At 35.8% G+C, this 8,435-nt stretch overlaps 1 protein-coding gene across 1 annotated transcript in view; it reads left to right on the top strand.

The window, feature by feature from the left end:
- The first annotated feature begins 2,589 nt into the window (after nt 1-2,589).
- Nucleotides 2,590-8,435, top strand: part of LOC133530445 (focal adhesion kinase 1) — a 96,660-nt gene continuing 90,814 nt past the window's right edge. Inside the window, exon 1 of the mRNA XM_061868357.1 lies at nt 2,590-2,945. The gene's annotated coding sequence lies outside the window, so the exon portion shown is untranslated. The remainder of the gene's footprint in view (nt 2,946-8,435) is intronic.

Raw genomic sequence — 8,435 nt, 5'->3', positions numbered from 1 at the left:
ATTATTACTTTCCATAACCTAGAAATATATCAACGTTTAAAAAAATATTTTCAGAATTGTTCCGCCGCTAACTATTTTTCAGTTGCAATATCTATAGTTAACGAAGAAAGTCGTTTCTGAAAGCTTTTTCTGAAAGCCCATGATAGCGGCCTACGTTAGTGTAAGTTTGTAAGCGTCTTAATGTCTAGAAGTTTGTCCAAAGTAGTGATTTGTGTCAGGAAGTTTTCGGCCGCTGACTCGGTCAATGGATATTTGTCGGGAAATTTGTTTTAAAAGTGATATGATTGGGTTTCGAAAGCTTTGACAAAAGCTCTGGATTTACGGTTTTCATTGACGTAATTATTACTTTCCATAATCGAGAAATATATCAACATTTAAAAAAATATTTTCAGAATGGTTCCGCCGCTAACTATTTTTCAGGTGCATAATCTATAGTTAGCGAAGAAAGTCGTTTCTGAAAGTGTTTTCTGAAAGCCCATGATAGCGGCTTACGTTGGTATAAGTTTCTAAGCGTCTTAATCTCTGGAAGCTTATCAAAATCACTGATTTCTGTCAAGAAACTTTCAGCCGCTGACTCGGCCAATGGATATTTTTCGGAAAACAACTTTGAAAAGTGATACGATTGGGTTTCGAAAGCTTTGGCGAAAGCTCTGGATTTACGGGTTTCTTTGATGTAATAATTACTTTCCATAATCTGGAATTGTATCAATATTTTAAAAAATTGTTTCAGAATCGTTCCGCCGCTAACAATTATTGTGTTGCAATATCTATAGACAGCGAGGAAAGTCGGTTTGTAAAGCTTTTTATGAAAGTCTACGATAGCTGCCTACGTTGGTGTAAGTTTGAAAGCGTCTTAATGTCTAGAAGTTCGTCAAAAGTAGTGATTTGTTTCAGGAAGATTTCGGCCGCTAACTCGGCCAATGGATATTTTTCGGGAATCGACTTTGAAAAGCGTTTTTTTTGGATTTTAAATATTTCGACAATAGCTCTTGATTAACGGTTTTCATTGTTGTAATAATAACTTTTCATAATCTAGAATTGTGTCAACTTTTAAAAAAAATTGTTCAGAATCGTTGCGCCGCTTACTATTATTCAGTTGCAATATCTATATATAGCAAGGAAAGTCGGTTCTGAATGCATTTTTATTTTAAAAAATTAACTCTTTATTGTTGGTATCAATTAGAAAATGTCTTTCTGTCTAGAAAAGGTTTTAATTTAGTTTTGTATGCTTAGAATCTTATGGCCGTTCATTTTTTTAACAAAAACTCTAATAATCATGGTAAATGTATTTTGTAAACAGTAAATGTGAGGATTTAATCAACATCTTCTGTGAATAATAGATTTGAAGCGTCTTTATGTCTTTTAATGCGTTTATAGTTAACTTGTGTAGTACGTAATGTTGGTGGCTGTTCAAGTCATTTTTGATACCTAGTTGGTAAAATTTATCGTGATACGCTATTAATTGTATAAAGCCCCACTTTTTTCTTCACCATTGACCTATTAATATCCCACTTAAGCTCTTTTTTATGGAAATACACGTATTAAAACTGTTAACTTCTTAATTTGGTCGGGTTATCGTTGGCCGATAACTTTGGCCGCTAACTTCACACCGGTTAATAATGTTAGGTTATATGTCAATGCTAAAAAAAAACATATTTGTTTAAGTCATTTGTAATTTCTATTGATCTACTTTAAATGAAATGAGATTTTAAGTAACACTATATTAATTTCAATAAATATAATATATGAAAGAAAAATTACTCAAGTAATCCTAGGCCTTCAGTACCCCAGGAATAGGGAATGCAACCGGTAAATATTTAGTATAAAAAATACCGGTAACTTACCAGTTTACAGTGCGTCTGGTTTTATAGAAACTTGCCATTTCCAAAATTATCCCGCTTTCGAAGTTATCCTAATATTTCCAATGCACTATAGGGGTCATTCATTAATCCAACTATTAATAAGGGGCGAATCTCGCACTCGGTAATATATACGCAGTATACGTAAAACGTACGACAGATATATGTCAAGTCAATATCAAATCAAGGAGATTTGTTATATTTTGAATGTAGCCCCAGAAAACGTGGATATAGTTCACATTTAAGACTCAATGTCTGTAGTAATGCCGTGGGAAAAGAAACCTGAGCGAGCTGATGTCTCAATGTTATACGTCGAATCTTTTTCAATAAGCCCTTTGCGAGAAATGTTGATTTATTTTGCCTTATCGCAATACTTGTAGATCGTATACATAGATGTGATTGAATGATTATCAATATATAACATTTATGTTGTTTTTTTAGACGTGTTATAGAGTATGTAGGTAAAGTTTACAAACTTAAGAGACAAAATGACCTTAATTTTGCTTGGAATAACAATTATTAATTTTATTAAGTATTTTAATAAAATAATCCTGCAATTTTAAGTTATATTAAGTAAGCCGACAAACAACATATAAAAACATTAATAAACCGTTACTGCCTCCATTTTACAACCACAAACGGTAGCCATAACCATAGGCCGCAAGACAATTTTCTTAAATTAAACCCAATAAAAAACCTAAAAATAGCGCCTACGGCTGGTATGTGGACCAATAAACACCATATACGCAGGTGGTATTTCGTTAACTTTTTTATTAATATTTATTCAGGTAATAGTTTTGTAAATCGTCCTTGACTTGCGAAACTGACGCCCCCGCGGCATCTACTCATTAACCGATTCACTTACCCTTTCTTATCAACTAAAGCTTGGTAAGTGTGAACGGGACGAGAGATTAAACTTGTAATGAGGTGTGTTGTCCTGTTGTCTCCAGCCAGTCTCAGGCGGCAGCGCGCGCGCCGTGGTCGCTTCGGCGCGCTATTTCGAAATTCAAATTAACGAATTGACGCGTTCGAATAACGAATTTTCAACGAAGTTTATCGATGTGTGTGATTGTGTTTTGTTTGAAGGTTCAGTGTTTTTTTTAAATTTTGTGGTTTATGTGGCTGTCCCAATTTTTGGCCACATGCCTTACCATATAAGTAGAGTTGTTTTATGTCTTCGGCCGCTGATGATTTATTATTATGTCTAATCGCTTGTTTTATGTTAAACTTAACGTTATCCTTGTAATCATAAAAGTCGACGCTTAAACGATGATTTAGCCTTCTAAGAACTAGTCATGTTACGCTTACCACGTCCATAATGCATTTTATAACTTGTATTGTAAGTATGTAGTAGGTAAATTGTACCATATTTGTGAATAAAAAAAAAACCGTTTGATTACACATACAATCTTGTGTACCTTAATTCATATCTAATGGATATGATGTAGAACATGAAGAGGCAATGACAATTTTCATACAAAGTGATCTTTGTTATCATTTTTCTTGTTAGCTTGTTAGTCTATTTGTTAACAATACCCCACTTTAGACTTTAACAAAAACTACAATAGGGTATAAATATTGCTTATGTAAACATATAAAAAAAATAAAACCTATAGTCTATAAATCTGCTTACCCTAGGTCACTTACAGAGGAATTTAATGGAAAGTCACATCACATGTTAGAATCCGTTTACCACAAGGGGCTGCAAGGCGAACATTTTAAAATATGTCTAATTTTTGGACAAAAAATGAACCAATTTCACAGTACAGGTTTTTAAATGCCATTTTATGGTCTTCATCTGCAGTTCCGGTTCACCAAACTATGCTCTCTGAGAGTAAACACCAGAGCTACTCGTACTGTAAACACCATCAAATATTTAAAGAGTTCCCTCGATTTATCCAGTACCTAGTCATCAGATCTCGTCATGAAAACAATGGGACCAACTGAGAAATCTTTTTAAAATCAGTTGCCTGATAACGCCAAACTTTCAATTTCAATCCAAATCCAAACAACAAAGACCTGCCGCCATGACTCAACGCCATTAGTTCAAAAACGAAGCTGCGCAGACGCCGAAATAGACACGTTGTCTATGGCGCTGTCACTCCAGTAAACATTGTAACTGCTTACCGAGGCCTGGGTAAGCCAAAACTCGGAACTAGCTTGCAGTGGCGGCGCGTCAAACATGCCTGTTGACAAATCAGGGCTAACTTGGCCTGTTTTCTCTGCCATATCTGTAGAATAGGCTGCTCAATTCTCGAAAAAGTAAGTAAGCCGATGGAAATTGAGTTGTATACAACGCTTCGCGACTCGAACACCGCTCCACGAACTGACGAACGTCTGTCAAATGTTACCATAACAGGACAACGAAATTATCAATGTGTTCGATCATTCACAGAATCGAACACTATGAAACTTTCGTTGCTTCGTTTACTTGGCTACTTTGATCATTGAGTTCAATTACTGAATTAATGTTTTAAGACTACAATTCGAGTCTGCACGTTAAACTAGTTAGTCAAGATCTCGACTATCCTATGGTCGCGCATCTAGTGAAATATGGGCAGTGTGGACGAAGCTATATTTGGACCGCTGACGGCTTCTGTGGGAAGAAAGCAGTTAAATTTAACTGTCACTGGTTTGACCGAAATAGACGTCTTTTTAAACCTATGTTTAGAGAAAGTACGCATTTTGTATGACAAGAATACGCTTGTATTATTTTGAAACGTTTTTGTTACATACCTACTACACAATATCAAGTAACTTTCCTAATAAGTTAAAGGAATTTCACTTCTGTCGTAAAACATGTCGAAACTAGAGTACCTACCGTAACTGTGTTTACCAAAACTATCATTACCTACCTATCAGTATCACAACTAGAGTTACAATGTATAACGTAACATGTAGGTATAGGTATCTTGGAAGCAAGTATTGTTGTCGTTTGTATTTATTGTTGACATGCCGTGACCCACTAAATACTCGTATTGTTCGCGAACCGTGTCAAAACTTCAGGTGACTGACTCTATTGAAATACGTCATTATGAATAAGTGCTTCTAATAATTATGATACACCATTTTGTGGATAGTGGGTGTAATGGGGAATGCCATTAGGTGTATTAAACTCAAGTCTGTTGACAAACTTTTGTCTAATACGTGGGAAAGCCCCCAATAAGAGGAGCTGATGGTTTCATTTGTTGTAGAAGCAATCTTGCTAATTTCATTCAAGAATACACGCAAAAAATAAAAGCACGTCTGTTGAAGGTTTAATCCTAAATAATGAATATGGGTAAAAAGAAATTAGAGGTTTCAAAATCGGATTGAAAATGGTATCTATAGGTTCGAAAAAAGATGATAAAGAAGCAACGCATAATAATTAAGAGCAGAGCCATGAAAATGCGACGCAAAAAACACCAAGGCCAAATGAAAAGAAATAAATAAGTTTGATTTGATTGTATTCCTCTTAGTTATAAACATAATCTTGTATTCAATTAGACAACTCACTTGCTGTCTATTGTAACATTATACATCTCGATAGTATTTCTGCAGCAATGCAAATACAGCAGGTTGCGAAATGCCTGCTCGAGCATTCTTGCGTTCGGTCACTGTCATCATAAACTATGCTTCGAGCCTATTAATTCATCCATAACAGGCCACCCAAGAAGATACTTGGCAGATTTACGAAGAAATCATTTTGTGAGGAAAAACATTTGTTTAACAATTCTGAAGAGTCTGGAAATTGTAATTCGTCCGGGTAGTAGATTGTTAATCAAGGGATGGAATGGTACTTTTCATTTCGAATGCGAGGAAAGTAAAATACTTTTAAGTACATTTAAAAAATCACGGCTAAGTACAAACTTCAGCATTATTTCTTGAAGGTACTTTCAATTAACAATTTAGGTAAAATTATCGTTATTTATGGAATGGGGAGTTCATTATCAGAATGGAAAATGTACAACAAATCCATTCAAAACCAAAATGGTAACTGCTTATCGTAAAAAGAGAGAAAAAAACGTACTTAGAAAGTACAGTGCTCTAGAGCAAACACGTATCGTTTTCTGCACAATTTATAACAACAAGACCCACTTTCAGAGCATGAATAATTAAAAAATAAATTACCGTAGGATCCACGAAGTTTAAATGTCAATATAATAAGAACTGCATTCAAGGACAATCAAAAAACCCTCGCATCCCGCCAGAAATAGAAACTAATAAAATCTGTAAAAAGTTGTGTTGTAACAGAAATGGATAGTCCCACTATAAGGACATGTAATTAGGTATCTCCAATCCCAATCCACTTTTTATATACAATCTAATCTCCAAGGCATAGCTTTTCTTTACCGAATAGGTGTCCTAGAGCAGTAGCTTGAAAATCATTAGTCATTCCGCCACCGCCATACAAAACTCTCCAAAAATTTCCTGAGCCCATAGAGAAGCAGTATAAAGATGAGCGCGCTCATTTTCACGCGAATTTATGTGCGTACGCATGCTTTCGTGTTATTTTATTAAACACTCAGCGTTTATTCTCAATGCTTACGTGAGCGCGGATGATTCCGGTTCTCAGGCGATCCAATAAATGACATTTATGACAAGTAACAGTAGCAATGGGTGATTGTCTTTTTACCGGAGGAGTGTCTTCTTCAAGAACAAGTACTTTCCGTTATCAACATAGAGCACGTTTCTTGCGCGAGAAATAAATAGTCGTAGATCATTACTCGCTTTAATATATTCCATTACAGCCAAAACCTATGAAGCAAGGTCATAAGGCATGACATAGAATCCAGTCGCTTGTGCTCACCGCGGGGAGTCGATTCACATCAATAGTTACAAAAACTTGCTTTATCAATCAAATACCGTTATAAACAAATACAGTATGCTATATACGTAAATAATAAAAAAACTATATAGCCAGCAATGCATGTTTAATTATATAATTAAGCTTTTTTCGTTGATGAGTAAATTTTATATTAGGTATAGGAAAATTATTTATCCAAAATCCGATTGCTCTCCAAACTTGGGGTCACATATACTCGTATTGTGACCGGGACCTGTGCTAATGCAGCACAGGCCCCGGTCTTTTTGGGCTGTTACTGCACACTATGTCTTTAAACGCTGGTTTCAATTAAAATGTATAATTAGTTATAGTGAAAAGTATGCTGTACATATTTAATGAAAAAACTAAGCTGTCTTTTATGTCGAAGATAAATACAATAATAAAAATCTTAAAAGCTTTAAAAACATTTGGTTACACAGTTTTCTGTTGTGTCATTGCCTGTTCTGGTGCAGGATTCAGCAGATTTCCACGGAATCGCCGAAATACACGTAATGGCGTAAATTCTTGCGAACTTGCAGGCGCGATACATATAACCTGTTATTGGACTGGGTTCAATTTTTTGAGTCTACGGGATTCCGTTATGCATTCGAAGGGACAAGCGTTTACTTCGGTTTTGACGAAACTATTTATACTTAAACATCGAGAGAACAATTTCAGGCTTAACGTCAGGTCAATTTGGAGAAGACCGTTAATAAGGTAAGACCGTCTACAAATTCTTTCCTCACTTCTAACTCTTGCGCTTGTACACATACTCCACATACAGAAGATTGGTAGAACAACACAGTCACAAGTTGCGAAGCTCTTCCTTTCTTGCTGTGTCTGAACGAAGTACGTATACAAATACGAAAGCTCTTGCCTTTTGACTGTCTTCCTAACCAAAAATTTACACCCTCATCAAAGAACTCACTTATTGTGGTTAGACTGTGCCATCGACTCGCTTGTGTTCCATAATTGGAACAGCCGGCTCAGAGAGCTGACTCACGCCGGTTAAACTTGGTCGCAGCCGCAGGATGGTCCTAGTGTCGGGTTACTTTCGACTGGAAAACTAACCGAGATTTTGCGTTAAACTAAAGGGAAAAGAGAGAGGAGAGGGGCGAGAGAGGGTTTATTGATGCCCCAACAACGACATAATCACTTTAAAGTCAAATTTGTGTTCGAATGAAACTCTGTTGGTTGTTTAGGGAAAGAATATGTTACCTTTAAATGTTAGTGCATGCAGAGGTTTATACCGAAATTTTTCTTATCAATTACGTCACTGTTCATATTATCCTTCTGTTTATTCTTCAAAATAATTAAAATAGGCTTATTTTCTTTGCTTTATACAAATCAACAACTCTTTCAACTTTCCGGTCACAGCCATATTTTTGCACTCTCTTTTAAATTAGGCAGTTGCCATGGATATGGTACTACTATGTCTTACGCAAGTACGATAAACTTACTCGACATTTTTCTACCAATCTGAATAGAATAGAATAGAATAGAATAGAATAGTTTATTGCATATCACATTACAAGCATGGATGGAATGGAACATATAGGTATACATGTGACACCCTGTAAGGGCACAGCAATCTGTTTACTAGATGTAAATGGTCGTCATTTGGCATGGTTACTTACGTAGGACAAATTTAGGGTACTATTTCTAAGGTGCTTTTTTTAACTTCATGGTCGGACCTGGCGTGCTGTCGCCGTTCCTTGCAATTTAGGAATCCGCTCACGCCATAATAAAACAACTTCCATCGCCATTTAAGC

The sequence above is a fragment of the Cydia pomonella genome, chromosome 22, assembly GCF_033807575.1.
Source record: "Cydia pomonella isolate Wapato2018A chromosome 22, ilCydPomo1, whole genome shotgun sequence".
Classification (NCBI taxonomy): Eukaryota; Metazoa; Arthropoda; class Insecta; order Lepidoptera; family Tortricidae; genus Cydia; species Cydia pomonella.
Note: the sequence above shows the minus strand (reverse complement) of the source record. Positions and strands in the feature narration are given on the sequence as shown.